The sequence below is a fragment of the Macrobrachium rosenbergii genome, chromosome 10 (genome assembly GCF_040412425.1).
Source record: "Macrobrachium rosenbergii isolate ZJJX-2024 chromosome 10, ASM4041242v1, whole genome shotgun sequence".
Classification (NCBI taxonomy): Eukaryota; Metazoa; Arthropoda; class Malacostraca; order Decapoda; family Palaemonidae; genus Macrobrachium; species Macrobrachium rosenbergii.
In genome coordinates, this window is record NC_089750.1 from 19,352,553 (window position 1) to 19,362,552 (window position 10,000).

The 10,000-nt window shown below is 32.4% G+C and overlaps 1 protein-coding gene across 2 annotated transcripts in view; it reads left to right on the forward strand.

Annotated features, from left to right (window-relative positions):
* LOC136842526 (protein bric-a-brac 2-like) overlaps positions 1-10,000 on the forward strand; it is a 312,631-nt gene that overhangs the window by 108,000 nt on the left and 194,631 nt on the right. Inside the window, exon 2 of one of the 2 annotated variants that reach the window (XM_067109941.1) lies at positions 9,211-9,300. The gene's annotated coding sequence lies outside the window, so the exon portion shown is untranslated. The remainder of the gene's footprint in view (positions 1-9,210; positions 9,301-10,000) is intronic. The other variant, XM_067109942.1, reaches the window with a different exon arrangement.

Sequence of the window (10,000 nt, forward strand, 5' to 3'; positions counted from 1 at the left end):
CCTAATTTACCTAGTACCCATTTTGTACGTGGCGGTATGTTGTCAGGTTATGCTACCTATCTTCCGGCACGGGCTCTTGCTTCTAAAGCAGCCCGTGAGATGTATTTGAGTTTTTTTTTTTTTCTCGTAAAGAGAAGCTTCAAAACGAGCCTACTGATCCTTCCGTTCCTAGCAGTTAATTTTTTAAGTGAGGTTGCTAGTCCCATGACCATGCCCCACTGATGGTTATTAATTTTATATGCAAAAAGCATCTGTGACTGTTACTGATGGTCACTCATTCAATTTTTGACCAAATTCAGTGTTCACTTAACCTTATGACCAGTGAATTAATTATACCTTAGTTTAACCAGACCACTGAGTTGATTAACAGCTCTCCTAGGGCTGGCCCGAAGGATTAGACATATTTTACGTGTCTAAACACCAATTGGTTACCTAACAACGGGACCTACAGCTTACTGTGGGATCTGAACCACATTATACCGAGAAATGAATTTCTATCACCAGAAATAAATTCCTCTAATTCTTCACTGGCCGGCCGGAGATTCGAACTCCAGCCCTGCAGAGTGCTAGCCGAGAATGATATCGACCAGTCCAGCAAAGAACTTTGACCAGTGAACCAATTGTGCTTCGAAGTTCAATATATATACTGTATATATATATATATATATATATATATATATATATATATATATATATATATATATATATATGTATGTATATATATATTCATGATGCGTACCAAGTACCTGGTTATTACATAACTAATCACAGATTTCAAAAATTTACCTCACTTCAGCCAGATACCTGAACTCTCATAACAATAAGATTTAAGACTGAGTACTCTAAACATAACAGTGATCCCTTAAAAAAAACTCATTAATCATGTAAAAAATCAAACTAAGTTTATCAAAAGAATTGTGAGGTATCCACCATTAAGCAAGAAATATACTAGAATAAAAGGGCATCACTTCATCAAACAACTTCAACTGTTTCCCTGGTCTTAATTCACTTCAGCAAAACTAAAGGAACAAAACATGATTATTGCTTTGCCTTATGGACACAATTAATCCTATTCACTGGTGGTCAATAAATGAAACACTGTTTTTAAAAATTTTAAATACAAAAATTTATTTTCTAATTCAAAATTTATAATTAGAATTCACAATCTGAAAAATTTACTATTATTTGAAAACAACATAAAATTTAATTAATTCATGAATTAAATTATTAAACAAAATTAAATCCCAAAACTTTAATTTATTAAGAAATTAAATTAATCAAGCAAAATTTAAACTGTCAAGAATTACTCAAGATTTGACAAGAAAATCTTAATAAATGAAAATTAAATCAAGTATGCAATGTTAAATTATCAAAAAATATTTAAAATGCTAAGTAAATAAATGTTAAATCACCAACACAAGAAATGTGAAACAAGTAAAAGATTGCAAACACAAGAACACACAAAAATACACAAAAGATTTGTCAATAATAATTTCACTTAGGCAAAATTTTCCTAACACACCTTATTATACCATGGTAATACTAATTAAAATTCTCTTTACCTTACACAACTTTGTGAAAACCTTTGTAAAATCCCTTTGCAGCTGCATAAAATTCACAAAACACACTTTTTTGTCTGGCACCGTTACAACTTGAACAATTTCACTAACTTCAGATCTCAAAAGCTATATTTAATACCTAGTTCCTTGTTGGACGAGTCGGTAGAGTTCTTAGCTAGCACTCTGCTAGGCCAAAGTTCGAGTCTCCAGCCGGCCAATGAAGAATTAGAGGAATTTATTTCTGGTGATAGAAATTCATTTCTCGGTATAATGTGGTTCGGATTCCACAATAAGCTGTAGGTCCCGTTGCTAGGTAACCCATTGGTTCTTATCCACATAAAATAAGTCTAATCCTTCGGGCCAGCCCTAGGAGAGCTATTAATCAACTCAGTGGTCTGGTTAAACTAAGGTATACTTATATTTAATACCAGTGACCACAAATATTTTACATTAATAATTACTCTCTTTTTAATAAATACAGAGAGAGAGAGAGAAAGAGAGGGGGAACCAAACTGATCGGTCTCGAAAATCAGAATTAATCGATTTTTGGATTCCAGTTGAAAATGAAATAGATGACGTCATTAAGGCATTTTGGGGACGAGACACAAAAGAAACTTCTAGAATAAGGAAGATGACGTAACTTCCAGCAAAATGTTTTGAACTCAATCAGGACAATACATGCCGCAATCGATCATGAGATCTTACTCTCAAAATTTCACATGTGACCATGTATGTAACATTAAGCATGTTCAAACAGATGGCAATTGTTATTCCCGACCTGTCATCGCGTGAATTAAAGCAAAGCGAAAAACAGAAAAACCCAACACAATGCGCTTCTCTTATCTGAACTAATGACAGATGAAGTGAAACAAACCCTTCGCTAAGACACACGTGTTCCTCATATACTAGGTTTTTATTAGGAAAGAAACTATTCGTTCTAAATTACGTTATTAATTCATCTAATGCATTAATTCTTTTGAGATCTGATATGATATTTCAATCATTATTATTATTACACATAAAAACTATAGGTTGATATACCTATTACAAGGCAGCATCATGAAATCATATATTCATATAATATATATATATATATATATATATATATATATATATATATATATATATATATATATATATATATATGTGTGTGTGTGTGTGTGTGTGTGTGTGTGTGTGTGTGCTGGAAGATTGGGGCATCTGGAACGCCGAAGATTTACCAGGAATAGAACAGCAAACAGCCATCGTAACATCTTATAAATTTATTTGGCCAAATTTTCGAGACCATGTCTCATCATCAGGGCTGTAAAATACAAAGAATAAGAATTAAGAATCGACTCAGTTAAAAAACTTACAAAAGACTAAAACATGGAACTTAAACTAAAACAAACACTGAAGAAACATTAAAACATACCAAAAGACTTAATATTTAAAAAACGTAGATAAAAATATTAATAAAATATATATACAGTATATATATATATATATATATATATATATATATATATATATATGTATATATGTATGTATGTATGTATGTATGTATGTATGTATGTATGTATAGAATATCAGAACGTTTAGTACCTAACCCTATGGGAGCTAAGAACTTAGTGACATTCATAGTTCTCAGGAGGACGACGTCAACTTAAGATATTATATAAAACAGTGGAAGAGGTCTGGCTATTTAGGGAAGGAACAAGCTGCTTAATAGTTAAAGATTCCAGGATGGAGAGAGAGTGGTCTTTCGGTGCTTGGGCAACAATATTAAAATCATCATAAGAAAACTGTGTCTTGCATTTTTTACAGTGATATCTTATATTAGAAAATTCTTTTGTTTTTAATTGACATCCTGTTCGGTGACTAACTCCAAGATGAGAATCAACTCTCACTTTGAGCAATCTCTTGGTGGCACCGATATATTTCCCAACTTAACATTTTGGCCAAGTGAAACAATAAACCACCAGAGATCGCATCAAAGCGGGAAGCTTATCCTTATGGTGAAACAATGACCCAATGGTCTTAGGATTTTTTTCACATAATCTAATTTCCAGAGCTGGAAATGTACTGCGAATGGAGTTTTGTAAAGATTGGTTGAATTTCTTCGAATGTACAAATGGAATGGAGGCATACGAGTACATTATCAATTTAGGGGCATTAGGCATGGACAGACGGGGTTGGAATTTATTATTCAAAAAGCTTTTTACATACTTGTTGAATAAAAATGAAGGATACGAATTATTTTTGAAAAATTGAAATAAAAACAGAATTTCATCGTGAAGTTTGTGTCAGGTAGAGGATAACATATAGGCACGGTACAGCAATGTGTTAATACTGTTTGTTTTAAAAATAAAAGAGCAACTGCTGTAAAATTTTAACTTGACCTGTAAATGTCTTTTTTTTCCTTCCCTAAACAGCCAGACCTCTTCCACTGTTTTATATATATCTTAAGTTGACGTCGTCCTCCTGAGAACTATGAATGTCACTCAGTTCTTAGCTCCCATAGGGTTAGGTACTAAACGTTCTGATATGCTATACATACATACATATATATATATATATATATATATATATATATATATATATATATATATATATATATATATATTTATATATTATTTTATTAATTTTTTTATCTACGTTTTTTAAATATTAAGTCTTTTAGTATGTTTTAATGTTTCTTCGGTGTTTGTTTTAGTTTAAGTTCCATGTTTTAGGCTTTTGTAAGTTTTTTAACTGAGTCGATTCTTAATTCTTATTCTTTGTATTTTACAGCCCTGATGATGAGACATGGTCTCGAAAATTTGGCCAAATAAATTTATAAGATGTTGATGGCTGTTTGCTGTTCTATTCCTATATATATATATATATATATATATATATATATATATATATATATATATATATATATATATATATATATATATATATACATATATATATGTATATATATATATATGCATATATACATATATATATACATATATGTATATATATATATATATATATATATATATATATATATATATATATATATATATATATATACATACATAATATATATATATATATATATATATATATATATATATATATATATGTATATATAAACACCGCCACCGTAAACGTTTCGAAGGCATTAGACGCGAGACGAGATTCCACGCGGCAATGACCGACAGACTGCTGCTGACTGACGCTGACGTTTCTTTCGTCCTTCGCGAGCGGCGTCGAATCGGACGAGACCATAAATCATCCCATGAGAAAACGCGACGACAACGACAACAACAACAATAAACAGCAGCAGAAACACAGCAGCAGCAGCAGCAACAGCCACAGCCACAGCAGCAGCAACAGCCACAGCAGCAGCAGCAGCAGCAGCGGGACGACGGTGTGGCCGGCGGGGAAAACGGAGACTCATGTACCTCCCTCAACCGAGAAGCAATACTACAGTTCCGTCTGGCATACCTGTCACTGTGTACCTGCTCACGGTCGTTGGATTCTGATCGCTTCAGTCGAATACGAGAATGAGACTTTTTATTTTTTTTTCCTTCCCTCCCTCCCCACTCGCCGTTCGGTGTTGATTGGGAAACACAGATGTGTCGAATGTTTAAATGGGTCTTTCCTCCGCCGTCCCGTGCTAGAATTAGTTTTATTTTACAGATTGTACACATGCGTGTTTCTCTCTCTGTTGTAGGATTGGTTTTATATCTTTAGATCTTAATGATAAGTCTCTCTCTCTCTCTCTCTCTCTCTCTCTCTCTCTCTCTCTCTCTCTCTCTCTCTCTCTCACACACACAAAGTCATAGAACTAGTTTCACTCTTTAGATTACTAAGAAGCAAGTCTGTCACGCTGTTATTAGAACAAGAGGTATATTATTCATGAGAGGTGCAGCTCCATTTTCTTTTTCTTTTTTTTAGATAGCATAGATGCATATATCACTCATGCAGTCATGGAACTAGTTATATATATATATATATATATATATATATATATATATATATATATATATATATATATATATATATATATATATATTATATATATTATAATATATTTATATATATTATTATATATTTATATATATATTATATACATACATATAAATATATTATATTTATATATATATTATATTATATATATATATATATACTACATACATACATACATATATACATATATATATATATATGTATATATATATATATATATATATATATATATATATATATATATTCGTACGTATATATATACATACGTATATATATTTTTTTCTCGTGCGTGTCTCACTGACAGCCATATCAGAGTTAGTTTTATTCTGTCAATACTTCGTTTTCAATGACGAGGAGCAACCGGATAATATTTTTTTGCAAAACATCTGCAACGTACGTGTTAATACATTCTGAATTTTCCCGGATTTCCACGAAGTCATATGTCTATGTCAGTTATTCTGCCAGTGAGACACAATGCAGGTTTCTATAACATTTTTTCTGCTTTTGACGTTGTCTCTCTCTCTCTCTCTCTCTCTCTCTCTCTCTCACGCTTACAGAACATGTTGACAGGTGGAGCACATATGCCATCAGCTACACTCGTATATTTAAGCATATGCCAGCATAATATGCACATTCATAATCACACCTGTACGCAGTCATATGTAGGCTATATGTTATATCAGTGATGCTACCATAATGTATGCATTCATTTATAATCACACCTGTATGCATTCATATGAGTATTTTTGTATGCCAAAGAGTGTCAAGGACAAAACGGAACCCATCACAGAGATAAGGAACGAGAAAAATAGACTCAATAAAAACGCGAGAAAATATGAATCACACTGAGGAAAAAAAACGAAGTGCATTACAAAAACTAAAAATAACTCTGAGAAAAATTGAAAGCAATTATTAGTTATTGTCGTTAAGGGAAATCAGGTTATTCACACCTAAGGTTCAAGTTCTGATAGTGACAGGTGTTTGCAAATAATGAATCATAAAATAAGGCAATAAGAAGGTTGTAAACAATGAAATACGTAAAAGCTGGAATTATGAATGTCATGACAAAATAGATGATCGTAAAGCTCCCAAGTACTGCCTCTAACGGCATATATCATATAGAAATGTTATTTAAGTCTATGCTCAGTAACCTCAGCTTACCTTGTAACAAATAGTGAGACAAAGCGCAGTGGCTTGTACACCTTTTCATTCCATGCTCTGTGAATTCAAGAGAAAGTCATGTGGTGCTCATTGATATCAAAGAAAGTTTATTGTGAAGTACATCTCTGTAAAGTTTTCGTATCTTGACGACGTCATAAAATTATGCCAAAAAAAAAAAAAAAAAAAAAAAGCATTGTTGACTTTTCAACCATTGCTTATTGAAACGTTCAGCAACCTCAAAAAAACCGTCCAAGAACTTTCTGAGAAGCTTCACGAGTAGAAATCATTTTCTTCTTTATCGGATGCAATATCATACTCTCGGATGCTAAGGACTCTAAACATGGCATTTACTTCTTTACTGGATATATTGTCATGCTTTCAGACACTTCAGGACAACAGATGTGTCATTTACTTCTGTATTGAATCCTTTGCTGAATGCAAATTCTTGTTTCCAGATACTGTGAACACTAATTGACTCTCCATGTTTTATCTCATGCTTCCAGATACTGATGACGCTAAACATGCCTTCAGCTTCTTTATTGGATGTAGCCTCAATCTTCCCAATACAAGGGGCACTAAACTCCTTTGTCTTTATCGACTGTAGTTTTGCTCTATCAGATAGTAAGGACACTGAACGTGTCTTTAACTTATTTGTGGATGCAGCCTCGTTTTTTCAGATACTACGGACACTAAACATGTTGTTTACGTATCTCCTTCATGGCTGCATTCTCGCGCTTTCAGAAACTGAGGACACTATACATGCCATTTTCTTCTTTACTAGATGCAGTCTCGAGATATCGGGGACTCTAAACATGTCATTCATATATGCTTATACATTGCAAGCCATTCTTTCAGATGCTAAACTAAACATGTCGTTTACGTCTTTGCTCGATTCATTCTCAAATTCTCAGCAATTCATTTCCCAAAGTCATTCGTTTCTAACGCTTTGTTCTTTTAATCTTTGCATCTCTTCCTCATCTTAAATTCATCCTTGCTCAGCAAACATAAAGATTTTGTACATTCTTGCATTTCACTTTCTCCCTTCCCACCATAACCAAAAAATGTGAGTACTTTCTATGACATCCTTTTTACAGTACAACAACGCTGCAACAACTGATCTTATCCCTCTTCCACAATTTACACATCTTTTGGCAGAAAGTATGATATACCAACTTTTTATTCTAAAGCAAGCTCGGCTTGGCAGTTTCTTCCTGTAGAGCGTCTGTAAGACGTCTCTTCTGCGCCAGGCCTCTAATGGATGCATCCTCTTATTGTTTCCTTTATTTTTTCCGCCTGAAAACAGGTCTTAAGTTACCCTGGTTTCCAGTCAGCACCTGCTTCTCTTTCACCATTAACATATTCTGTTCTTTGTCGGGTATTCTTGTTCTCTTCTCATCAGTCTCGGTCGTGAGATCACGTTTATTTTCATTTACATATCTTCTTTGGTCATTACTTTACACATATGTATATGTATATACATATATATATATGTGTGTGTGTATATAGTGTATATATATATATATTATATATTATGAAGGGTACGTGCTCCTAATTGCTATAAACAATTCTCTCTCTCTCTCTCTCTCTCTCTCTCTCTCTCTCTCTCTCTCTCTCTCTCTCTCTCTCTCTCTCTCTCTACACACACACAGATATATATATATATATATATATATATATATATATATATATATATATATATATATATATATATATATATATATATACTGTATGTTTTTGTGTGTGTATATATATATATATATATATATATATATATATATATATATATAACATAATCATCATAACTTAAACTGTTGAAAACAGAAATGCTAAAATTCAAAGAAGTGACATATGACAAAAGCAGACGTATCAGAGGTATCTAGGGAAATCCTGTGCTTAGGATTGAGATGTGATTTGAAATTAGCTTTTTGGGTCCAAGGTAAAGCTTCTTCTCCTGAAACAAAATATACTGTGCTTGGAAACGAATGAAAATTCTGCAGATATAAAGATGTGTTTATATATATATATATATATATATATATATATATATATATATATATATATATATATATATATATATATATATATATATATACATACATACACCATGTGTATCTATATATGTATATATATTATATATATGTTTATACATATAATTATCACGTTTTACCTTTTCGTGATTTAAAATCATATATATATATATATATATATATATATATATATATATATATATATATATATATATATATATATATACATATATATATATATATATATATATATATATATATATATATATATATATATATATATAAATATTCGGAAAATCTTAGTAGACGTGTGTACGTGTATATATATATATACAGTATACATGTGTGTGTGTATATAAACCATTATTTTTATTTTAATCTTTTGTTGTTCCTAAGTTACGTTTTTCTTTTATTTATTTCAGCCGCCCAGAGTGATGAATTATTTGTTAATGTCTGTTTTGTTTTTTCCTTTTTAGTAGGAGAGCCGATGAAAACCGCTGCTCCCATTGTCGGAAACTTGCAGCACAAATGAAACCAAAGGCCTGTTGCTGCTGCCTGATCTCAAGGTATTTTTGTTTACTCGTACTAAGGCAAAGAAGGAAAGTTTCTATTCTCCTCCTCCTCCTCTTCCTCCTCTTCCTCTCCTTCTCCTTCTTCTTCCTCCTCATATCCTTTGCAACTTCACACCACTGGCATGATACGGCTACTAAATGACAACTGGAAAGATGAGAAATACATCTTTATTATTAATAACAATAATCTTCGTAATCGCCTCGAACCATCTAAAACCCATCTGTTGCTTGTTAATATTATTTTGACGCTTTCACAAACTGGTTAATATAATATCATCTTACGTTTTAGCACCGCTTTCGGAATTTGTGCTTTCACTTCTGACCTTACTTCTATGCGACTAATTCATTCACTCTTAAGTGATACTTGGCTTTTAAGAGGGCTTGTGCATTTCCACGGCGTCTTACATTTCTTGTTTTTATTTCTCAAGTCTTCTACATGAATTATGTTTACGCACACATTCACTCCTTTTGGTACTAAGGTGAAATTTCATACATAGCAAGTTCCTCATTGGATGGGTCGGTATCGTGCTCGGCTAGCACTCTCTTAGGCCCGCGTTCGATTCTCCGGCCCGCCAATGAAGAATTAGAGGAATTTGTTTCTGGTGATAGAAATTCATTTCTCGGTATAATGTGGTTCGGATTCCACAATAAGCTGTAGGTCCCGTTGCTAGGTAACCAATTGGTTCTTGGCCAC